At 45.9% G+C, this 9,974-nt stretch overlaps 1 pseudogene; it reads right to left on the bottom strand.

Moving 5' to 3' along the window:
• Positions 1-1,507: 1,507 nt before the first annotated feature.
• Positions 1,508-3,476, bottom strand: LOC149749483 (metabotropic glycine receptor pseudogene; annotated as a pseudogene).
• Positions 3,477-9,974: the final 6,498 nt, after the last annotated feature.

Here is a 9,974-nt window from a genome sequence, read left to right as displayed (position 1 = left end):
AAATTAGATCGGGTCGTGTGAGCCTACACAACATGACCCCTGGTGTCTCAGCCTTTTATCTTGGCCTGCGGAAGGCCTGAGTTCATGTAGGTGACCTGTGGTTTCTGAGCCTTATGAGAAATACTTCTGAAAATGAATGGTTCTCATCCCCAGTCTCACATCTGACCCTTGAAAATACATATATTTTTATGCAGCAGCTGCAATACATGCAGCATTCCTAGGACACCTTCATGAGACAGAGTTTAGCATAGTGGTTAAAAGTGTGAGTCGAGCTCAAATCCCGACTCTGCTGCTTAACTGCTGCGTGATCTTAGGAAAGAAGCTTAATCTCTCTGTGCTTCAGGTTCCTTTTCTGTAAAACGGGGAAACTAATAAAACCTAACTCAGGTTTGTCGTGAGGCTTAATCAAGATAATACATGCAAAGCAGTTAGCACAGAGCCTAACATAAAGTATCAATACACGTTAGTAAGCTGGATGAATGGATAGATCAATCGATCGATTGATCAACTGATCTTTCAGTCCTGGGCCCTGGGACTCCCTGAAAAGGCTTATGCGAAGGCCAAAAGCAATTTTCTAGCAGTGAATGGCATCTGCAGATCTTTTCTGAGCAAATAATATAGCAAAGACTCAAAGCTGGGCTCAGCTTTTACTAATAGGATCCTACAGAAGTCAGGAGGAAGTAAGATTATCCTTAAAGTAGGAAAGAGTTACGCTGGTTTAAGACAAGATCCTTTAAAGAGATAGACACACACACAAAACATTTAATATGGTCATACAGAATTAGAGAAAGGAGGTTACTTTTCATTTATACCTTCTCAAGTGTTGCCAGCATTAAAAGCCACAGAGTTTTATAACTGGATGGCTCCCTAGAGACCATCTAGTTCAACTCCCTTACTTGATAGGTAAGTTGTTGAGGCCCAGAGAGATTAAGCAACTTTCTTGAGGTCATTCAGCAGTAAATAACAGTGCCAAGACAAATAAGCTTTCTGACTCCTCCCATTTGCCCACCCAGTACTCCCCCTGGTAACTTTCACCAGGTCATCATCCTGTCCTTGTTGTACCAAAAGGGCATTAAAACACACACAGGTTTCCCACTTTTGCCCAGTTTCCCAAAAAGTACAGAAGCAACCTCAACCCCCAAGACCTTCTTCCCATTGGGAATTGGGGAGGATACCAGTCAATCTGTGGCCTTCTCCCAGGCCTTCTGTGGAGTTTCCACTCTTTCCTTTCTGTTCCTCATGTTCACTCAACAGGGCTACTTCTAAAAGTCCCTCACCCCAAAAATCAGGCACGTCCCAGGGCACAAGTTACCACCTGCTAATCTGCAAATTCTCATCTTCCCACAAATGCTACACCGTGAGGCAGGAAATACAGAACTGTTACTAAATTTTCTCTGAGCTCCCTGAGTGCATTCAGTGAGAACTGATCCCTCCCTCCCTAGGATGACTCAACCAGGTTCATTTATAAAGTGTGTGTATGTGAAGGGCCAGAGAACCCCCAGGTGTGCCTAACACAGAAAACAGGAGAAAGAGGGGACCAAGGAATGGGAGATGGGTTGAGGGAAGGAGGGAGACAAGTAGAAGGAGCGCACCTGTCAAACTGCAAAGTATGGATCCTAGAGACAGCTGTGCTGCTGGGACTGACTCACTGCTGAAGGGACAGAACTGCCCAGGGGATTGCAGCGTTTTCATTAGGCGCTCTGGTAACTGACTAACAACAGACTGGCGCCTCAAACTACACACGTAGGAGGAAGTAGGTAGAGGCTATCCCGAAGTAGCGGGAATAACGAACTCTTTTCTTCCCACTCCCTTTCCTACTCTTGTGAGTTGGCACGCCACTCTGTGCCTGGCTGGCATGCCCTGAGCTTGCCAGGGTGCAGTGCATCACCCCTGACCGGGAACTCCCCTCCCTGCTCTCCCGAGGGCTAGAGAGAAACATAGGGCATCTCTCAGCTCTACCAAGAGCTCCCGTCCCTTGCCCCTTGCAGGGGAACTGATTTGAGAGAAAAGCTTTTGCTGAGTGTCTGAAGCTGACAAATGCGGGGCACTTCTTGTCCCTAAGCACTTGCGCCTGCGTGGGGTGTCCCTCAGCCTGGGTCTCTGCTTTGAAGGTGGGAGGCCTAAATGTCACAGCCACAGTGTTCCTTCCCCACACGCGCACCTACCCATGAACCCGGAAGGAAGGCTTTGCTTTGATCTTTTTTCCCTCCCTACCTGAATTCCGGGACCAGGTTAGGCTGCAACCCGTAGAAAGCAGCGGAGAGAGTGACCAACCACCCGGGCTTGTAACTGCCGTTCTCGCACTCCAGATAAGGCGGAGACCACTTGACGTGGCTCTTGTCCCCGCTAAGACCGTCCCTGCGCCGCCAGCTGTGGCCCAGGCCCCGGGGCCCCTGATTGGAGCCGCGGCGGTGCAAGTGAGTCCTCCACTTGCACCGGAGGCCGCGGAACCACTCGGTCTCCAGCGTGGCGTTGGCCAGGTGGTGTGCTGAGGAGGACAGGTCCTGGAGCAGGATGCGACTCTCCTCGCGCGTGGCCTGGAGGAAGACCTGCGGGGCTGGGGCGGACAGCGACTCGGTGCTGAAGGTGATGGCCGCCCGGGAGATGCTGGGCTCACCCTCCAGGAGGCTCCGCACCAGTGCCCGGTACCACTCCAGGTCGTCCTGCGAGTTCTGCTCCCGCGACTTATTGCTCTACAGCATCATGTTGAGGAAGTTGGTGGCGTGTGTCAGCGTGTCCAGCGCCCCGTGCAAGGAGGAATGGGAGCTGGCTAGGGCAGGCGACTTCCCCGGCAGGCCCGCCAACTCGTAGCGGCTGGAGCAGTTGGCTCGCTTCAGCTGGTGGGAGTCCCCGGTGTAGAGGTAAGAGGCCACGTCCATGGGCACCTCCTCGGCGATTTTCTGCGCCAAGATGGTGCCGTCGGTGGAGCGGCTCCAGGGAGCCGAGGGGTCCGAGGCAGAGGCTCGAGCCGGCTGCTGGGCGTGCTGCTTCGCCCTCAGGGTCTTCTCTCGAGAGGAATCCGTCCGACTTGGAGGGTCGCGGCTGGCGCCGGCAGCTCCCAATCCCAGGTGAACGAGCAGGAGGCAGCAGAGTAAGGGGTTAGCCATGGCTCCCATCTGCCTCGCAGCAAGGAGAGGAGGTAACGGAGGGAGTCACTTTTTAAATTTTGGTCGTCAATCTATCAGCACTAAGACTTTTTCTAGGAGTCTTCCCCCTTTTCAGCTGGCACCCAGTCCAAAAGGACTTTAAAGTAGGGATGTTCTGACATACGCGCGGCTGACTGAGCTACCGTCGCAGGAGATCAGATCACCTGTGGCAACGCCGGCTGCTCCTGCTCCACCATGGGTCTGCTCGGGATTGCGCACCTCGCAGCCTGGAGCCCGGCACCTTACATCCCCTCTCGCCGCCGGCAGCTATAGTTGGCCTGCTTACGTCTTTCTGCTTAGCAGCTTCCACCGCCGCTCTCATTGAGGTGTGTTCAGGAGCTGCTGCTGCTGCTGCTGCTGCTGCTGCCGCCGCCGCCGCGGCCGCCAAAGACACTGCTCCATCGTCTCGCCCGTGGCAGGTCGTTCCCGCCTCCCGGCTCAGGCTCCTCCTCGTCCGCTTCGCCCCGAGGCGCGGAGCGCGCGCGCCCAGACCCGCACCGCGAGCGTAGCAGCTAGGGTTTCTTTTAAGGCGTTTGTCTTTCCGGAACCACGAGGGCTAGGCAGCTGGTTAATTGGAGTCTTTAAGTTTGGCCACAAACCACACTCCTGCCTCTCCCTGCTCTCGGGAGGAAAGCCGGTTTAAAGAGGCGGCTTGGCCGCAACCAAACCCTGGTAGGGCGGCTTCAAGTCGTCTTGTGCCCTGTTTGGCCGGCTCCTCTGTCAATCAGCCGACTGCCGTTTGTTGGGCTGGTGCGGGAGCTGTCCAGTGCTGAACCCGAGGCGCAGGAGGAGGCGGTGGCGCGGAATGCAGCTTCGCTGAGTCCTTTCACCCGCTCGCGTTCCCTGATGACTCGGGAACCTGAGGGGGTGAGAGGTGGGGTGGGCGGAGTGAAGGGAGAAGCAGACTTGTGGTGGCTCAGAGCGAAGGAAACTTGGATGTACCGAGGAGGAGGGTGTTGGCATCTTGCATGCTTAGTTAAATCAGCCTTTCCTTTTGCCTGGTAAAGAGGGAGAAAGTAGTTTTCATTTGTGGCTTAAATCGGAGGGAAGGGACGTAGGATGGAGACGTGTCCTCCCGAGCATCTGCTCATTTTGGGCAAATTATCAAATCTTCTTCCTTGTTGTCGGTTAAAGAAATGATTAAACCCTACTTGCCGAGGTCTTCGCTATAAGGGAGTAATGGAGACATCTACCGGCTGAACTTTAAGGGGAAAATGCCATATTAAAGGAGCCTCTCTGCTTGAAAGGGATGAAGGGGAACCTGTGGAAGTGTAAGCAAGTGAATATGTGGAAGGGAGAGAATATGTGCCGGGGCAGGACTCGGACTGTGAGAGAATGAGAATGAGTCTGTTGGGCGGGAAGGGAAGCCATTCTGACTGGGAGTTCCTAGAATTAATGGATGTAAGAACTAAGACATCTGGTTAACTATAGGTTGGGATGTCCCAGCAGAAGAAAGAAGACCTGAATAAGTATGCCAAGACCCCCCAGAATGATTGGAAAATCCCTTAACACAGTCTAATGGTTTTATTTGAAGCTTTAATAGGGTCTTCTGACATTTTCATTCTGAAAATACTAATTAGTACTTTGGATAGGTATGGTTTTATGCACCTCCACCTTCCATATGCACCTCCACTTTCAAATTCCCCAAGAAAGACACAGGATAGAAAGTCTCAAATTCATTTCGATTCCCAACTTAAAAAAAAAAAAAAAGTTACCTGTGGCATTCTAAGGTAGCACTGCTTAGATTTGCTTTATCCTTTCATTTTATTCTTCCTGTTGAGAAAATACCTAAGCACAAAAATTTAAGCTCCAAAGAGCAAAAGTTTGTCTGCATTGGTCACTGTAGCATCTTGAGCACCTAGAACACACAGATGCCTGGCACATAGTTGGTTCCCACTAAATATTTGCTAAACTAATGAATGAACCAGAAGATAATGATGATGAAGCTAATTATTTAGGAATCCATCTCCTTACCTAAGAAGAGAAGTCTGCCTGATGTGTCAGTGGTGAGGGCTTTTGGAATAAGACATAGCAACCAGTTTTCCAAACTGCAGTGTATGGTCTCCAAGGGAGTTTTTATAGCTTTGCAAAGAATGGTTATTAGATTTGTGTTTATTTACAAGTAGAGTTCATGTTCATATCTGACTTGTTTAAATTTTGCTTTGCAGTGTATATGCTTTTGCCAAATAAAGGTCATCCCAGTTTAATCCTCTACTATAGCACACGTGGCAATAATAGGAGTTTCTGTTTGTTTAATTTATCAGAGTATACAATATGATTTTCTATTTAGTTGTCTAAAGACTGGTGTAATTTCATCATTAATTGATTTTTTTAAAGAAAACCTGTATAACTAATTAACAATCCTTTAAAATTTTCTAGTATTGCATTTTAAAAGGAAGATATAATTTTATTAGTCAGTCCTTCTATAAGTAATTCAATGACTTAGCATAATTGAAAGATCTGGGTTCTGGTCCTATCATTATTTTAAGCAAGATATATGGACACTAACAATATATTTGAAGTTTCTGTGTCTCGGGATGCAAACTGTATGTGGGCCTCGTGATTTGACACTGAGGGAGTACTGAAATGACACCTGAGCCACTCTCCTGGAGTGCCAGTTCTTCCCCTAGTGCACAGCTAACAAGAATGGAGCAGGCTATGAGAGGCTCTTGCAATTTGGGCATTCCCTTCAGGGGATCACCTTCAGTCCACACTGCCAAACAACAGAGGTGAACTAGTTAGGTCTAGAACAACACTGCCCAATAGAAATATAATGTGAGTCACAAATGTGATCCACATATATAATCTCAAATGTTCCAGTAGCACTTTTTAAGAGTAAAAAGAAAAAAAGTGAAATTAAATGTAATAATATATTTTATTTAGCCCAATAGACCCAAAATGTTATTCAATAAGTAAACAGTATGACAGGTATTAATGAGATATTCTACATTTTTATACTAAATCCTCAGAATCCAATGTGTATTTTACACTCACAGCATATGGAACTTCATACTAGCTACATTTCAAGTGCTCAATAACCACCTGTGACCAGAGGCTACCATAGAATACAAGCTCTGGAAGATAGTACATCGTGGTCTAGAATGATCTAGAAAACCTAGGTTCACTCACAATAAGGTACCATGGTCCAAATGGTCTAGGAGGCCTGTCCATTTAATAGATCTGGAGTCAAGGAAACTAACTGAGTAGATAGACAACCCTACGTCTATGTTAGTGTCTGTCACTGAAGGAGATCATCCAAAAGAAGTTATCATAGGGGACCAAGATATAACACATACTCATACCCCTCTAAGCAGACTACAAAATTCCACAGCAACTCACAGACATATTCATTCAACAAATGTTGGCTTAGCCTCTGCTGTGTATCAGGCATCATGCTTAGTACTCGGGCAGACACCTGCATGATGGACACATGGACCTCACAGTCAAGTGTATAGAGAGAGAAACAATAAAAAAGCAAACAAATAAATTTTAAAATTACATATTGTGATCAGTGCCATGAAGAAATAAACGCTGTAAAGTTACAAAGAGTGCATGGTATGGGGGCAGGGAGATTCTTATAGAGAGAGAGAAAGAAAAGGAAGACTTCTATGAGGAGGTAACAGTTGAGCTAAGATGTAAAAATGAGGAGTAGTTAACTAGGTAGTAAGTAGTAGTGAACTAGCTAAGGGTAAGATGAAAAGAAACTTAGCAGGAAAGAGAAGTGGGAAAAGATGACTGCATTAAGATGAAGTTCATATATAATATAAAAATACAAACAATTGAGACAAAAAGAAAATCATTTTATAGGATAATCAAGTGATCCTGGCATGAATAGCACCTCTGTCCCACCAATTACACGAGCGTGATTTGTAGAGGAGATAAATATCCCTGTGTAGCCTCAAGTTAAGAGCTAAGTTATCTAAATGCATATTAATACTGTGTGGGAGCTTGACTGTAATAGGTCAGTGTATACAAGACCTGTAGGCCCTGTGTGACAAGGCCCAAAGCGTTTTCATCACAGCCTGAAAAGTCAATCTAACTGCTTTAGAACAGTCAAATTTGCACTGATGAAAAAGCATTATGCAGTGGAGCTTTGAGTTATTAGTTGTCAGTATATTATTGATTTATCATTACTGTAAAAAGGAAGATGTGATATTAGCATATCTTTAAGTAAAAGGAATTAAAGGAGGTTAAAAAAAACTGCTGAGACCAGATTTTATGTGAGCAGTATAGGTAAAGTTGTTTCTAAAATTTAAGTGCTCCTTTAAATCATTTAAATCAGCAAGGATTAGGACAGTGGGATATGGCGAAAGGACACTGGATTGGCAGTTGGGAGACCAAGCTCTGATTTCCACACTGCTGATGTCTAGTCATGTGACTTTTGACAGTTTCCTCAACCTCTCTGAGCCCTTTTAGTTCATCTTTAACATAAGAGTGATGTATTAGGGACTTCCCTGGTGGTGCAGTGGTTAAGAATCCACCTGCCAGGGCTTCCCTGGTGGCACAGTGGTTGAGAGTCCACCTGCCGATGCAGGGGACACAGGTTCGTGCCCCGGTCTGGGAAGATCCCACATGCTGCCGAGCGGCTAGGCCCGTGAGCCATGGCCACTGAGCCTGCGCGTCCGGAGCCTGTGCTCCGCAACGGAAGAGGCCACAACAGTGAGAGGCCCGCATACCGCAAAAAAAAAAAAAGAATCCACCTGCCAGCGTAGGGCCCATGGGTTCGAGCCCTGGTCCAGGAAGATCCCACCTGCTGCGGAGCAACTAAGCCCGTGCGCTACAACTACTGAGCCTGCGCTCTAGAGCCCACGAGGCACAATTACTGAAGCCTGTGCGCCTACAGCCCATGCTCCGCAACAAGAGAAGCCACCGCAATGAGAAGCCCACACACCGCAACGAAGAGTAGCCCCCACTGTCCGCAACTAGAGAAAGCCCAGGCACAGCAACGAAGACCCAGCGCAGCCAAAAAAATTTAATTAATTTTTAAGAATACTTAACTTAAAAAAAAAAATAGTGATGTATTAGATACAGCCACAACTGAAACAGTTTTAGATGAGTGATGGATAATGGTCCAGGTATATTTTTCGGAACTCATCATTTTTGATAGTTCTAGATTTATAATGTAAATGTTATTTTTAGGTTAAATAATGCTAGGTCTCAGTAAACAAAGTGGCACAACCCGAATCAAATTCTTGATAAAGCAAATAAAGCCACAAAGAAGCAGCATAATCTGTCAATATAACACAAAATCAGAAATCCAGTTCTTATTCGTGGTCTTACTGAGATTCTGGATTTCCCTGAGCTTATGCTACCCCCCGTGCCTCACGTTCCCATTTGCAAAATGAAGATCATAGTCTTTGTTATCCAAGGGTGGTGGTTTTGAAATTTCTGGGTGAAGAAGAGTCACTAGAGAATTCTGATCACTGCTGTAGGTCTGGGGGGAAGTTAAGATCTGCATTTTAATAAGCACCACAGGTGGTTTTGATGCAAATAAGCCATGGAGCACATGCTGAGAAATGCTGCTTTGAGCCATGGAAAATAACTCTAAGATAATAGGGGAGAAGCTCTCCTGGTAAACAAAAAGCTGTGCTGTAAATTGTGAAATGTACCCTGTGGGGGGAAAAAATGAAAATAACACCTATAAAGAGATTATCATCATCACCTAATCATTTATATAGCACTTACAGTGGCCAGGCATTGCTCTAAGGATTTTACACACTTTAGCTCATTTAGTCTCCATTACCACACTGTGAGTTTGGTACAGCTACCATTTTACAGATGGGAAACAAACAAACAAATGAATTGCCCTAAGTACTACAGCTATCTGGCTCCAGATGTCATACCCTTAATCACTACACCAGTGGTTCTCAAATGTTGATACACACTAGATATACCTGGAGAACTTTTGTCAAAGCACAAATTAGTGGCCTTAGCCCCAAAACTGCTGACTTGGTAGGTCTAGAATAAGGCCTGAGAATTTGCATTCCTAACAAATTCCCCTGTGATGTTAAAACTGCTGGTCCAGGGAACACACTTTGAGAACCACTGCTCTGAGATGTGCTTTTCATCATTATAACCCCTGACTTTTTGGTAACACTTTTCCATCCATTTAATGTGGAAAGAGGAGAAAGTCAAATTAAGGGATGAAAATATGCCTGAAATCTAGCAAGAAAAAAAAACTATTTCTAACTGAGAAAGCTTACTCAAGATGTTTATGTTTTTTACTTAGCAGTTTATTCTCATCTGCCTCCAGTTTACCCTTAAAACTCTTACTCCCTGTCAGCATCGCTTCTAACAACACTCCTGCTCTTTCCAGAGTCGTCTCCTCTGTTTTTCACTGTGAAGTCATGACTTGGGCTGTTCTTGCATTCCCAGTGAAGTGCAAACGCAGTATCATCTATAGAGTCACTAGGGCTTTGACCCAAATTGCTAGTTTCCCTAATCCCCTTACCCCCATGCACACAAAATGGTTCTGTAAACTAAAGACACTTGAAGAACTTCCTGATCACAAGGGAAGAAAACGCCAGGAAATGGCACTTATGTTAGGAGAATCCTGAATGTGCTGAGGCGAAGTATGTCTCCAAACAATGTCCCATGACACTGACCTGACATTCAGCAGTGCAGGAAAGGACCAATACGACCTTCACAAAAAAATTACACCAAATTAATTATTCAAAGCTCAACTCCATTCAACGCAAGGATCGTCTCTTTTTCTTATTAAGAAATAAGAACAACCAAAAAATTTGAAACAAAGTTTACCGAAATATGGACTTTGTGGATAGCAAAAGATGGGAAATGGATTATTTTGTCTCTGCTCGATTTTGCCTG

Source organism: Delphinapterus leucas, chromosome 3, assembly GCF_059928025.1.
Source record: "Delphinapterus leucas isolate spDelLeu-1000000601 "Yukka" chromosome 3, BTC_Dleu_Yukka2, whole genome shotgun sequence".
Taxonomy (NCBI): Eukaryota; Metazoa; Chordata; class Mammalia; order Artiodactyla; family Monodontidae; genus Delphinapterus; species Delphinapterus leucas.
The sequence above is the reverse complement of the archived record's forward strand: the minus strand, read 5'-3'. Positions and strand labels throughout refer to the sequence as shown.